Below are 12,191 nucleotides of genomic sequence, written 5' to 3'. Positions count from 1 at the left end.
TTCCGACTGGAGTCGCCTATTCAGGTAAGAAAATTGCAAAATATGTTATCTGAGCCACTTAGTCTTTCACAAGTAACACTATATAAAAAAAAAACAAAAAAAAACAAAAAAAAACCAAACACAAACAAACAAAACAAAACCAAAATCAGCACAAAATACACAGAAGAGTTAAGATAAGCAATTGAATAACCATCAGACTATTTCAAGTTGATTACAAAACATCTCCACATATTCCCAACCAAAAATTCACATGGCTTTGGAAATTGTATTTTGATGCTTGGCGATGGCAGTTACACATAAGTATGAACCATAACAACCCCTTGGTCATTACTGCAGTCTACACAGGCAATAAGCTGCAAGCTTAAAACGTCTGAGAAGGATTTATCGTGGACTAACGGATACAAATAACCTGATTTTTAGGAATCCAAAACTCTACAACACACTTACGAAGGCAGGCACAGTCATTCTAAAAACTGAACCAGTAATATCCACTTGTCTGAATGCAGCAAGTGGAAAAACTGCTGGCTTTATTTGTCCAGTCCAGTACAGATGAGATGTCAGCGACAAGAACAAAAGTTTATATCTAATCCACATATTCCCTCTACACAATTCAACAAACCATCTGCCTGAAGGAGTCAGGCCCCAGACAGGAAGCTTTTGGAGATCAGTTAACAAAATGTAGCAAAGTGTCCAAAAACAGACAGGCAGGGGATCTCTGAACCCATGGGCTGTCTTCAGAATTATTCCCTCCTTACCAAGTATTACCATCACAGCTCTAGGAGGAAAAAAGTAAGAAGAAATTAACCCAAGTTTCCTCCTAGTTACATCAGTGTTACTGGGATGCCAAAATAAAAATAATCAGAACTTGAACTAAATATAAGCTAGGGCAGTATTACAATTTCTGTTGTGGTAGGGTCTGCCTTTCCCAACATAGAAGGGCGCTTCTCTTGCCCTCCTCCCCACACTTTAAATTGCCCACAAAAATTTGGAGGAGATAATAAAACAAAACAAAACCTCCCAAAACATAACTTCTCACTGAGCAGGGGTTATGAACTCAGAGCAGGAAGAGGGCTTGATAGCACACACTGCTCAGATTTAAGCACAAGTCTGAATTTTTTTCCTTTCATGGAACTAAGAGTCTAAATATGACTAAAGATCATTTTGGGGAAGTTTTTACTTGCTTGTAAATGTAGCTATGCATAGATGAAAGAGTTATTCTTAGTCATCGTCTCCATGTCAAAAATAAACCCAGCAATTTCTAGAATGTGTCACTATACAATATTAACTATGTATCTGCACAGTCACTGAATCAGTGGACACTTAATAGCCTTAATTTAGAATATGTGTAATATCTGTGTTTTCTGGAAACAGTCTAACATACTGTGATGGAATACCCCAAACTACTAATACCACTTCTGAAGGAGTCAATTTGCAGCATAAACACCGCTAAAACTGGTCCTAGTGATGAGCAAAGCAAACAGCGTGCCATCCCTTAGCAGCCAGGCTGCCAGACACAGAGCAGAGGGTGCGTTCTTCAAATTAACGGACTCCTCATGCAGAAAGAGCTTGAAAAGAAAAGGTGCATCAAAGAAACAATTTGCTCACACACAAAATGCACACCTAAACATATACTATACAAGTACACATGTTATACAGATACATGCATGCTGGGCTGCCTGTACAGACATACAAAGCAACCCTTCAGCCTTCCTGTAGCTCGTTGGCTCTGGATACAACACACGAGCAAGCTGAGAAAACAGAAGGACCATAGGGGGAGGCAGTCATCTGAAATTGTCTTCATTTTAAAGGAATCAAAACACACCATGTCCCTACAAAGCAAAGCCTCTTCCACTAGAAAACTGAGTTTTTCTGCTGACGCCAGGGGAATCAGAGCGAGATGAAGGGCTCCTGAGGAACAGATACATGTTACCAAGGACTCACAACAAATGTTACAGCCACGTGGAAGAGTCCCAATGGGAAGCACAGAGCATTTGAAAGTTTTCCCTTGAGTTTTCAAGATACTAATTATAAAATACCAGAGCAGTGAGACATCTGGAGCAGATACAAGGTACGTGCTAAAAGAGGTGAAAGACTTAAAGCATACCCACGAAGAAACCGGATAGCAATCACCTCTCTTGTTTTATGGTTTCTTACTCTGAAATAACTTCTCCAGCCAAAAAAATAGGATATCCCATCTCCACAAGGAATGGGACATGGTCACCAGACAAGCAGACTTTGCTTCAGAAGATCTTAGAAAAAAATTAAATTTTTTCAGAACATACTTACTTCTAGATTCTAAACAAAACTGAAGGAAATCTGAACTCCTTACAGACAGCAGCACAACCACCAGCCTAATACCAGGGATATTGTATTGCTGTACACCTTTAGAGTGATATTACGGCAATTAAGGATAAAAAAATAATAATAAATTCAGAGTTTCAAACAGAGTTGACTTCTCATTTCTGTATATTTTTCTATACATTTCTATATACTGATTTGCTAAGAATTCACCTAGTTTTACAGACAGGGTAGAAGAAGTCACATCAGTTGATGCACACCGCATGGCAAGAAGAATTTGAATACAGCATCCTTCAGTTAGTTACCCATCAGAATTTCATTTCTCCACCACGTAGTATAAGCTGCATTCTCAATATATTTCAATCCAATATCTATGAAGAGAACAGCACTAACCAATGTTAAGCAGCATTTTAAAACCTTTAGTTGTCAGGCATCAGATTTACAGGTCTGTTTAACCTGCTAGATAATATATATTTTGTAGTAACAATCCTGAAAAGGAGAACTGACTAAAATGCATGAGTCAAATGTGCTGGTACCTGGCTAGTCAGCCCCACCATAAAGCAGCCTCCAGCCTTGCGGTATGGAGAAACCAAGATGTAGGAAAAGGACTGAGAATTTCTCAACCCAAGGCATTAGCTGAAAAAGACCATTATGCCTGTGCTGTAGGTGTGTCCACTCACACCAGCTGATTTATGGAATACTGATGTCTTCTGGCATACATTGCTGGTGATCCCATCACCCCAGCCTACACTATTGCCACTGCAGGCTCTGCTATCAGCCCGAGGGGGGAAGCAGCAGCGATAAGGAGGAGGTGGAGCAAGATCCAGGTCAGGGGAGTAAAGTGGCTAATTACTGCTTTGAGCAGCAGGTAGAATGGTTACAAAGATAAATACAGCGCTTGTATTTTAAAGACAACTTGTATTTTTAAGCAAAGAACTGTAAAACTGTACATTTTCCCAGTGTCTGAAGAAGCGAAACATTACAAAAAGTGAGACTGAACATGGTATTCAGTCTGAGTAAGACTAAGATCAAGGATGTGGTGAGTGTTAGGTGAGTGAACATAATTTTAATTCTTAAAATGTTTGCTGACCTCATAATACAGAGAAAAACTGTACAATATCCTAGCAAACAATATATCAGAAAATAATATCCTCCACAAAGGATAAAACCCACTGTATTTAGAGAAATACCTGTTTTACTTTAAGCTAGGTGTACATGGACATACACTTATCTACACTGCTTATGTAAATGATAACAGATGTGAATTCCAGTTTGGTTGTTGGACAGTCTGTTTTCCACCCATGTAATATAATTAGCAACCAATACAGAGTGGCGAAATGAGGGAAGCAAGATGCCCTCTTTTCTCCCAGATCAAGGCACTTCATGAACATCAATTAGATGTTAATATTCCTGGGAGGCAAGTGTGACAAGTCTTATTAAGCCATTTTAAAGATTAGGACACTGAGTCACAGAGAGATTAACTTCCTCAAAACCAACAGCAGAGTCAGAGAGGGGGCAGCTACACCCCAGCCAGGCCTGTTGGCACGAGACTGCACTGCTCCACCTTATTACAAGATTTAGAGTCACTAATGAAATAAAAAAAAAAAAAAAAAAAATCAAAAAACCCCACACTCATATGAAGCTTCCTGGCCATGCCAACATGCCTCAGTTTTGACCTGCAGGAACCATCTTTAGATACAAGAATGCAGTTTGGTTTCCACGCTCAGATAGCATTTTGGCTGAAAGTACCAGCAAGGTTGCCAATTGTAAACGTTTTTTAAAGTCGGTAGAGACCTCCAGATCTTTTCCGATAAGCTTGAGAGAGAACTTAAAACTTTTTGATACTGGTTCAAGCCTATAAGCCTAGGGGCAAATAAATCTACAATCATCAGTCTTTGAGCCAACCCAGGGCCAACTAGGTAGCTGAATTCAAGTCACATGCTGAATTTACACATTAAAAACGTAGTGAACATGACAAGACAATTACTATCATACGTTAACACATACTTCAAAGCACAAAGAAAAACCCAACAGAAGCCATATTCAATTAGCCCAAAAGGTGAGCAGAGAAGGATGTTACACTGATTAACATACTCATTAAGACGCGTCCAAACTAATAGCCCACTTCAGTGTTGTAATACATTTGGAGACCATTTGCTGTGTTAACCGCAGGGTATTTACGAACCTAAAGATTATTTTTAATCTTCCTGCGTAGCCCTCCGACACAGCAGGGAGCGAGCCCACGCTAACCGCCTTATCGCCAACGCGCAGGGGGCAGGTCCAGCCCTCGGCTGGGAAACCGCCACGGCCGCCAGAGACCCAAATCCGCAAAGCAACACCCGGTCTGCCCGGCTCAGGAGCGGCCGTACGCCCCTCCGCGCAGCCCTCCGCGTCCCGCCGAGGGACAGCCCGGCCCCGGCCGCTCTCTCCCGCCGAGGGACAGCCCGGCTCCTCCGCGCAGCCCTCCGCGTCCCGCCGAGGGACAGCCCGGCCCCGGCCGCTCCCTCCCGCCGAGGGACAGCCCGGCCCCGGCCGCTCCCTCCCGCCGAGGGACAGCCCGGCCCCGGCCGCTCCCTCCCGCCGAGGGACAGCCCGGCTCCGGCCGCCCTCACCCGCCGAGGGACGCCCCGGCCGCCGCCCGCGGGGAGCCCCGCTCCCACCGCACCTGCTCCGCCCGCGGCAGCTCGCCGCTCTCCCCCTGCCCCGCTCCGCCGACCTACCGCCGGCGCCGCTCCGCATGCTGCCCGCGGCTGCCGGCGGCTCGGCTCGGCACGGCTCCCGGCGGGCCGGGGCGGGGCGGGGCGGGCCGGGGCGGGGCGGGGCGGGCCGGGCGGGGGGGCCGCCCCAGCCCCGGGCGAGCCGCCGCCGGGCGCCCCTCTGCTTCGCGCAAGGTGCATTTCCCGCACCGCCCCGAATCATGAGTCGTTTGGGTTTCCTTCCCCCCACGCCCTCTCGTGGCTTTTCGGGATCGGCCGTGGCCGGTGCCGCGGGGGTCCGGCGGCCGCGGCGGGGCTCACCTGCTGTCCCGGGCAAAGAGGGCAGCCGCTTCCCTCCGCCGCGGTGGAGGAGATGCCACCCGCGAATTGGGGAAGTGGTGGGTGTGTGTCAGCACATCCGGCAGAGCGTGGAATGGGGAACTCGGGAACCGTTTCTCTTGTCTCTTTAGGTTTTATATTTGAGGAAGCCTCAAGGTTGTCCCTATACAGGGGATTTAAAAAGATTTAGGTCAGCGGGCAAATAGAAAACTATTGGAAAGAAAGTTCAAGATTGACAGGTAAAGTAACTAAACGCACTTATGCTACAACTCCTTGACTTCTAGCAACAATAACAACAGCTTGCTAATGGTAGAAGTGAAGTTTTATGTAAAAAAGAAAGTACAAAGAAAACCAATTAGGACGTACTGCTGCAACAGGGAGGGTGAAGTGCTCTGTAGCTAAAGCTCATATCTACTAACCTAAAGGTCTGATAAAACCCTCAGCAGGCCTACTTTTAGGTAACTTAAAACATTCATAAGTATTTTGGCATGTGCTACACAGACACTATACCTTAAGCAACCTCGAAGAAGGCTGTGACAGAACAAGGAAGCAGAACCCTACTCTGCCGTGACATGAGCTACCTGACCTTCCTAACGCTTGCGTGCTCTGAGCCAAATTTAAAGCTGTTTTGGATAACATGGAGAGAATACAAGCGTGAATGTGGCCCCATTTATCAACACACAGCTGAAAGTAACACAATCTTTAATGAGCCAAGCATTTAACCAACTCTAAAACAACGTATTAATATCAAGGTAAGCATTTTGTTGTGGAAAATACCTCTCTTGGGTTGAAATTTGTCTTCTAGCTTCTTCCATTGTGATTGGCTGAACTCAAGTTTTACTCAGTCATTAACTTCTGAATTGCAGTATGTTTATCTGCTTATTTAAGAGATTAAATGTACTTTTTCCTCAAAGTGATAAAAGCTAGAATATTGAAATAATCGTGCATACCTTTCCCCTGTTATCTAAAAGACTATCTTCTTTAGCAACCTTGAGGAAGGAATGAGAAAATGTATTTGGCAAACTTCCAGCAAAAGTGATCTGTAGTTAGCAAAGGGGGATGTGTGTATGAAAGAAGTAACATCTATATGATTTGTACAAAGTCTTCGTAGTTTCAGTCCAGCATTGATAGCCAAATGAAAGCACGGTTCTTCAACAGAGAATCTGGAAAATACAAAGTCAAAAAGAATTTAACCCCTCCTGGGAAATATTCCAATACTTCCTTCTTTAGGAAAGATACTTACAGCACTGGCATCCCATATATCTCTTCACCTTTACCAGCTGTCCTCTTCCTTCCACTCCTCTCAGAAAAAGTCAGCAAGTTCTTAAAAAGATAAGCCACTTCTGCCAAGTCCTTCCAAAGTTTTTAGGCACTCCCTTGTCAGGGGCTGCATGAAGACCACCAGATACCTTGCTCTTCTAATAATTATAATCAGTATATTTACGGATTGTCCTTAAATATTTGAATTTTGAAAATGGCCAAAAGATGAGTGTATAGCTCACACTCACTAATCTTAACTATTACCATAACTATCATTTAGAATTATGTTTCATTAGATGTTACTTAAGAAATTCTTTATTCACAGTCACACCTACCACTCTCCAAAGGAAAACATAACTAAGATACGGTCTAATCACTCTGGGCTAAGAGAACACACTTCAGAAAAGATTAGATTAATAAACACTAATCAAGAACCACAAATTTGGCATTACGTGTGGCTCTGTTGGCTACCTTAGCCCACCCTCCCTTAAGTGAAGTGTGGGAAATGCAACCATAAAGGGAAGAAGGAACTTCCCTGGGTGCTACACAGCAAGTTCCTAAACCAAGTTCCTAAACCATTATTTTTAACAGTGCAGCTGCCTTGTAAATTTTTTTGTTCAGTCCTAGCCTGTTCTCCCCCATTGAAAGGATAGGAAAAAGGAATAAGAATAGCCCTTGTGAAAAACAATCCAGCCTTATCAACTAGTATAAAGTCATGCCTGCTAACTCAGCTGTAGGATGGTCATGCCATCACTGTGGCTGATTATGTAAAGCACTCCCTCTCCTGATATGTGCAAGCCTATCTATTAAATTTCTTGTAAATGTAATGCTATCTACATATCCAACACAATAAAAGCCCTTCATATGGTATTTAAACAACTTGTCTGATCTTTTCTGATTAACTGTGGATTTCTTCAATGTTAACTGAACTTTTTTATATTTAATTGAGATGGTCTGGATGTTATGTCCCAGCCAGGGTCTCAGGAGACCATGCTGAACTCCCTCCTCCACCACTCATCTCCTTTGTGACTTTGAGAATTCACACATACATGGTGTGTATCATAGTTTGTGATCTATAGGGTGAAGGTAATAAAACTTCCTTACCTTATGTTGGGCTTATGAAGGTGAAACACTCATATGAGGGTAAACCCTTGACATTCTACTACATCCCATGAAAGGCCATTATGGGTATAGCATAGGTATTTTCCTGCTCTTGGTTTGAAGTCTGTCATCATATTAATCTCCAGTAAATCAGTAGTTAAATACAAATTTTTATATTCTCGTCCTTCAGTAATGCTTTCTGTTTTAAATGAGCATCTAAAGCCATTAGAGTGATTCTTTTAAAGGAATTTTGCTTTAGATTGAGGAAAAGAAAACAGATCTAAGGAAAGGAAGATGTGGGAGCATACATTTTTTCTGGAGCCTGGAATAGCTGAATTTTCTTACCACATGTTCAGGAAATAGCCCTTCCTACTTAATCCCAAATGTGTCAGATAATACCCTTAGCATATAATAGAACTATTCCAGTGTGAGACACCTTCTAAGCAACGTTTCTGTTCAAGTTTCTAAACACATTAGCAGATTTATACATGTCCATTGAGGAACAGTTCAAAACCCTTTGGTTCACTGGTAAATAATGAATATTTAAACTATTCCACAGGATCTTTGTTTCTTAATTAAAAAAACAGACAGAAGTACCAACAAAACACACCTAGCTAATTTTCTAGCCCTCTTCCCACAAGTTCATTTGTTAGGGAAGTTAGGGGATGGGTCCTTCATCACCCTACCTGCCTCATATTAGCAATATCCCACAGCACACCTGGCCAGTAACACATCCCTGGGTTGGTAGCATTAGTCCTCCTTTCTTCAACGCAAATATTATGTTGCTTGGGTTTGGGGCATGTATGGGGGTGTGGTGTTTTTAGTCTGTTGGGGTTTTTTTCCATATGCAAATATTTTCTCTGATATTTTGACAAAAAGGAGATAGAGCTTGTCTGATGCAGGTTTATTGACACAAATCTAGGAAATTTCACTCTTTGGATCACATGTCTTTGCTGGTTAAATCTCCCTGAAGCTAAAAAGGATTTTACTGATGTAAAATTTCTAATAATACACTAAATCTGAGCACGGGATGATTTCTTGCTGCCAGTATCAGTAAATATTATCTGATTCATTTCCTAAGACACTTTGATAACTGCAATCTCATATAGAGAGTACCCAGCTAGCCAGAACCAGCCTCTTCAAAATCTTCGGTTCACTAATCAAAAAATTCCTTTTTTGAAAGTGGAAGAAATGAGCCTCACACTCTCTAGGATAACACTCATTATAATAAGGTGTAAAATTATTATCCCATATTTATTACTACAAGAGAGTCATATCTCAGTGTCACTGAACTTTGTGTAAGCGATAATGTCAGCTTTGGTGATGTTGGAATTACAAATCACGGAAATGTTTTTTGAGTTCTGAAAAGCAACAACCAGAACCTTCAGAAGTTTGAAACTGCTCATGGGGCACATATCATTTTGTAAGGTATATTTGAATTTTGAAAAGATTTGACAGATAATCAAATAAGGTGGACGTTATGAAAGGTAGAATAAGTCATTATTATAAAGAGTTGCATTTTCTTTTTTTCTGAATTTGTTGCCAGTCTTTTAGTCAGCTGTTAAAAGATTTAGTCTTCCATAGAGATATTTTGGATTTTTCCCTAAGGAATATCACCAAAAGTCTTAATTTTATTATTGCCGAGTCCTCAGTGCCCTGAGGGCTTTATTCCACCGATATTTTATATTTGCATTTCTGACATCTGGGTTTATGTACTCAAACAGTTTTGATTCTGCTTTGATTTGCAGAAGTCACTACTCTGAGAAATACAGACGGGAGAATATCAAAGGCATAGAGGTATTTCTGTTGAAGTAAATGTCAACACCTCACTGACTTCAGAGAGAAAAAGATCAAGTAATTAAATGCTGTTTTGCATGGATTCCAATAGGCTTTGGATCAGACCTCATTTTCCTAGCTAGTACTTGCAGCTTTGCTACTTTGGATTCTGCTGGCGAACAACTCTCTGTAAAACTAACCAACCAAGCTCAACAAAACTGATAAGATTTCCTTCCTGCACTGCTGTGCTAACACCTTCCCTGAAAATATGCTCTGAGTTTGGTCATACTTCATTTCAGATTAAGACTTTACAAAGTGAAACATAAATGTCAGTTAAAGTGATAAAGAAATGTAAGTTAGCCCACAGTATGTCAAGCCAAATGATTCCAGGCTGCGTACAGCTGGTAAATAGATTCTGCTTTGTTGGGGTTCTGAAACATCTGCATGAGCCAGTAACTATCAGCTGCTTAAAGGATGTCACATTGCAAAATAGCCGGCTAGGTTGCTTCAGATTATATCAGGAGAAAAATATGGTGATCCGTGATAGAGATGTTGAAGAAATTTTGTGGAAAAAAAATACAAAACAATAAAAACAACACTGAAGACTTGTGTATTTAGCACACACACGCATGAAAATAATTCCTGGAATGTGACTGTCAGTGAATAAAGGGGATCTTCTGTAAATGCATGCCTAATATAAATTAACCATTCTGTATGTGTTGTCAGCAAGAACCTGAGATTATTTCTTGTCTGTGGGAAACCTTCTGTCAGAGACAAAGATCACTTTCCAGATGCTTTGATGTTAGCATATTAAATCTTAGCAGAGACTTTATTTAATTAAATGTTATTTATGTTTTGTGGGTGTTACTGAACAAAGTCTTTCCTGAGTGTCATTAATGGAAGAATGACAGAGAGTTCAAACCAGTGAGGACCATCATGATAAGTCAGAGTGCAGAGATAGTCTCTGGTGATATTTTAGGGAAATTACTGTTTCTCCAACAGCTGAACACTCAGACATACTTGCCTAGCTCAGAGATGAAACCACAACATTTCTAATTGCCATGCTCCCAGTTTCACAGATTCTCATCCTTAATTTTTAGGTTAAACACTCCTAGTTAGTCTGTGCTATTTTGTAATTGTTTCTTTAATGACTATGATTCTGTTTGCATAAGCAAACACATGTTAGAAGTTAAATGCTAAATCTCTCTTTTTTCATCCTCGGGGAAGGAAGGACTTTCTTTGGCAATTCCAGAGTTTACTTTGGGAGATTCTAGTGACTGATCATTTACTGTGATGCATTATGCTGTATTAGAGAACAGATGACCTCACTTCTCAAGCTGTCAGGAAGGAATGGAGAAGAAGATGTAGTCTTTTTTTTAAATTAGCTAACATAAATGTTTCTAACTTGCTCTATGGAGATAACAGGAAACAATCAGCAACTGCTGGGTATCAGTTTTGTCTGTTACACATTATTGTCTGTCTTGACAGCATAAAATAAATAAATTGTATGTATTCAAACCCCCTTTGTTTAAAAAATCAGGTTACTAAGAAACAAGAGTTGTGAATGTTTAATCCAATTTACAAGCAGCATTTATATAAAAACATGAAACGTAGCCATGCTGCACTTGGAGCCCATTACAGTGCAACTAAAATGCAAACTCATGGTCTGAGCAAAGAAGAAATGTGAATTTTACTGTCATGTCATACTTAGGACTCTGGCCAATGTATAATTACAACTTCTAAAGTCCCTTTCTGGGTTCTGGATTCTGTAGGAAATGTCAGTTAATGTAACTGACATTTTTACTCTCATATTTACTCTTTCTTCAAGATAATGTTGATACAGATTTCCAAAGGATACTGTCAATAAGAGTGGAATGACTAAGAACCTATCACTTCCACAGAAATTGTGCACATTATGGTTATCCATAGTTCAGCAAGAAAAGTGTTGATGCATATAAAACTTTGGTTTACCTGGTTTGCATTTCAATCTAATTTATGTTACAAATATTTGCATATGTAAACTTTGGTCAGAAATATTAATTTGTTGTCATGGTTCAGGAGGTAAGTGGTTATACTCAATGAAAAATGCATACTGACATTTTTCACTACTATGCTCATTGGTAAGAAAGAAAATTTCATCCAGCCTCCTACTTTTTACTAGAGTCAATACTATGCTCATTTAAACCAAAACCCAACTTTTTCTTTTGACCTCACTCAACTGCAAAAACAAAAACAAAAAAAGACTGAGACATCTGTTAAAAGCAAGGATTCTGCACTCCTCACCGGAGCCCAAATAGCAACACAGAAACACAACTGCTAAAGCTAAAGCTATTCGTGGCATTGATAGGCTACCCACAGTGTAGACAGAAAATAGTCTTCTTCCTAAACCTGGTGTTACAAAGCTGTGAGTTACAGATCTCTAATCATTACATTACCCTTGGGAAAATTATCCTCAAAAGATTTTATTTCTTTCTGGGTAAAAATTACAACAGTATTCTCAAACTGCTACTCAGGGATATGTTATTGAAAGATAAATTTTTTTAAGCTACCCACTGCAACTTCAGATTTTTATTTTTCTTTATATCCAGCTACAGCAGCATTGAACATTTTTCTTTCTTATCTGGTCACAGAAAAAAAAAGCAGCTTATTCCTGTTTCCACGCTTTCATCCCTGGTTTCTTAAACAGGGCCTAAAGCCATTTATATCTTTAACTTTTTCTGA

Source organism: Tyto alba, unplaced genomic scaffold (genome assembly GCF_018691265.1).
Source record: "Tyto alba isolate M040663 unplaced genomic scaffold, T.alba_DEE_v4.0 Super-Scaffold_8, whole genome shotgun sequence".
NCBI classification, from domain to species: Eukaryota; Metazoa; Chordata; class Aves; order Strigiformes; family Tytonidae; genus Tyto; species Tyto alba.
The sequence above is the reverse complement of the archived record's forward strand: the minus strand, read 5'-3'. Positions refer to the sequence as shown.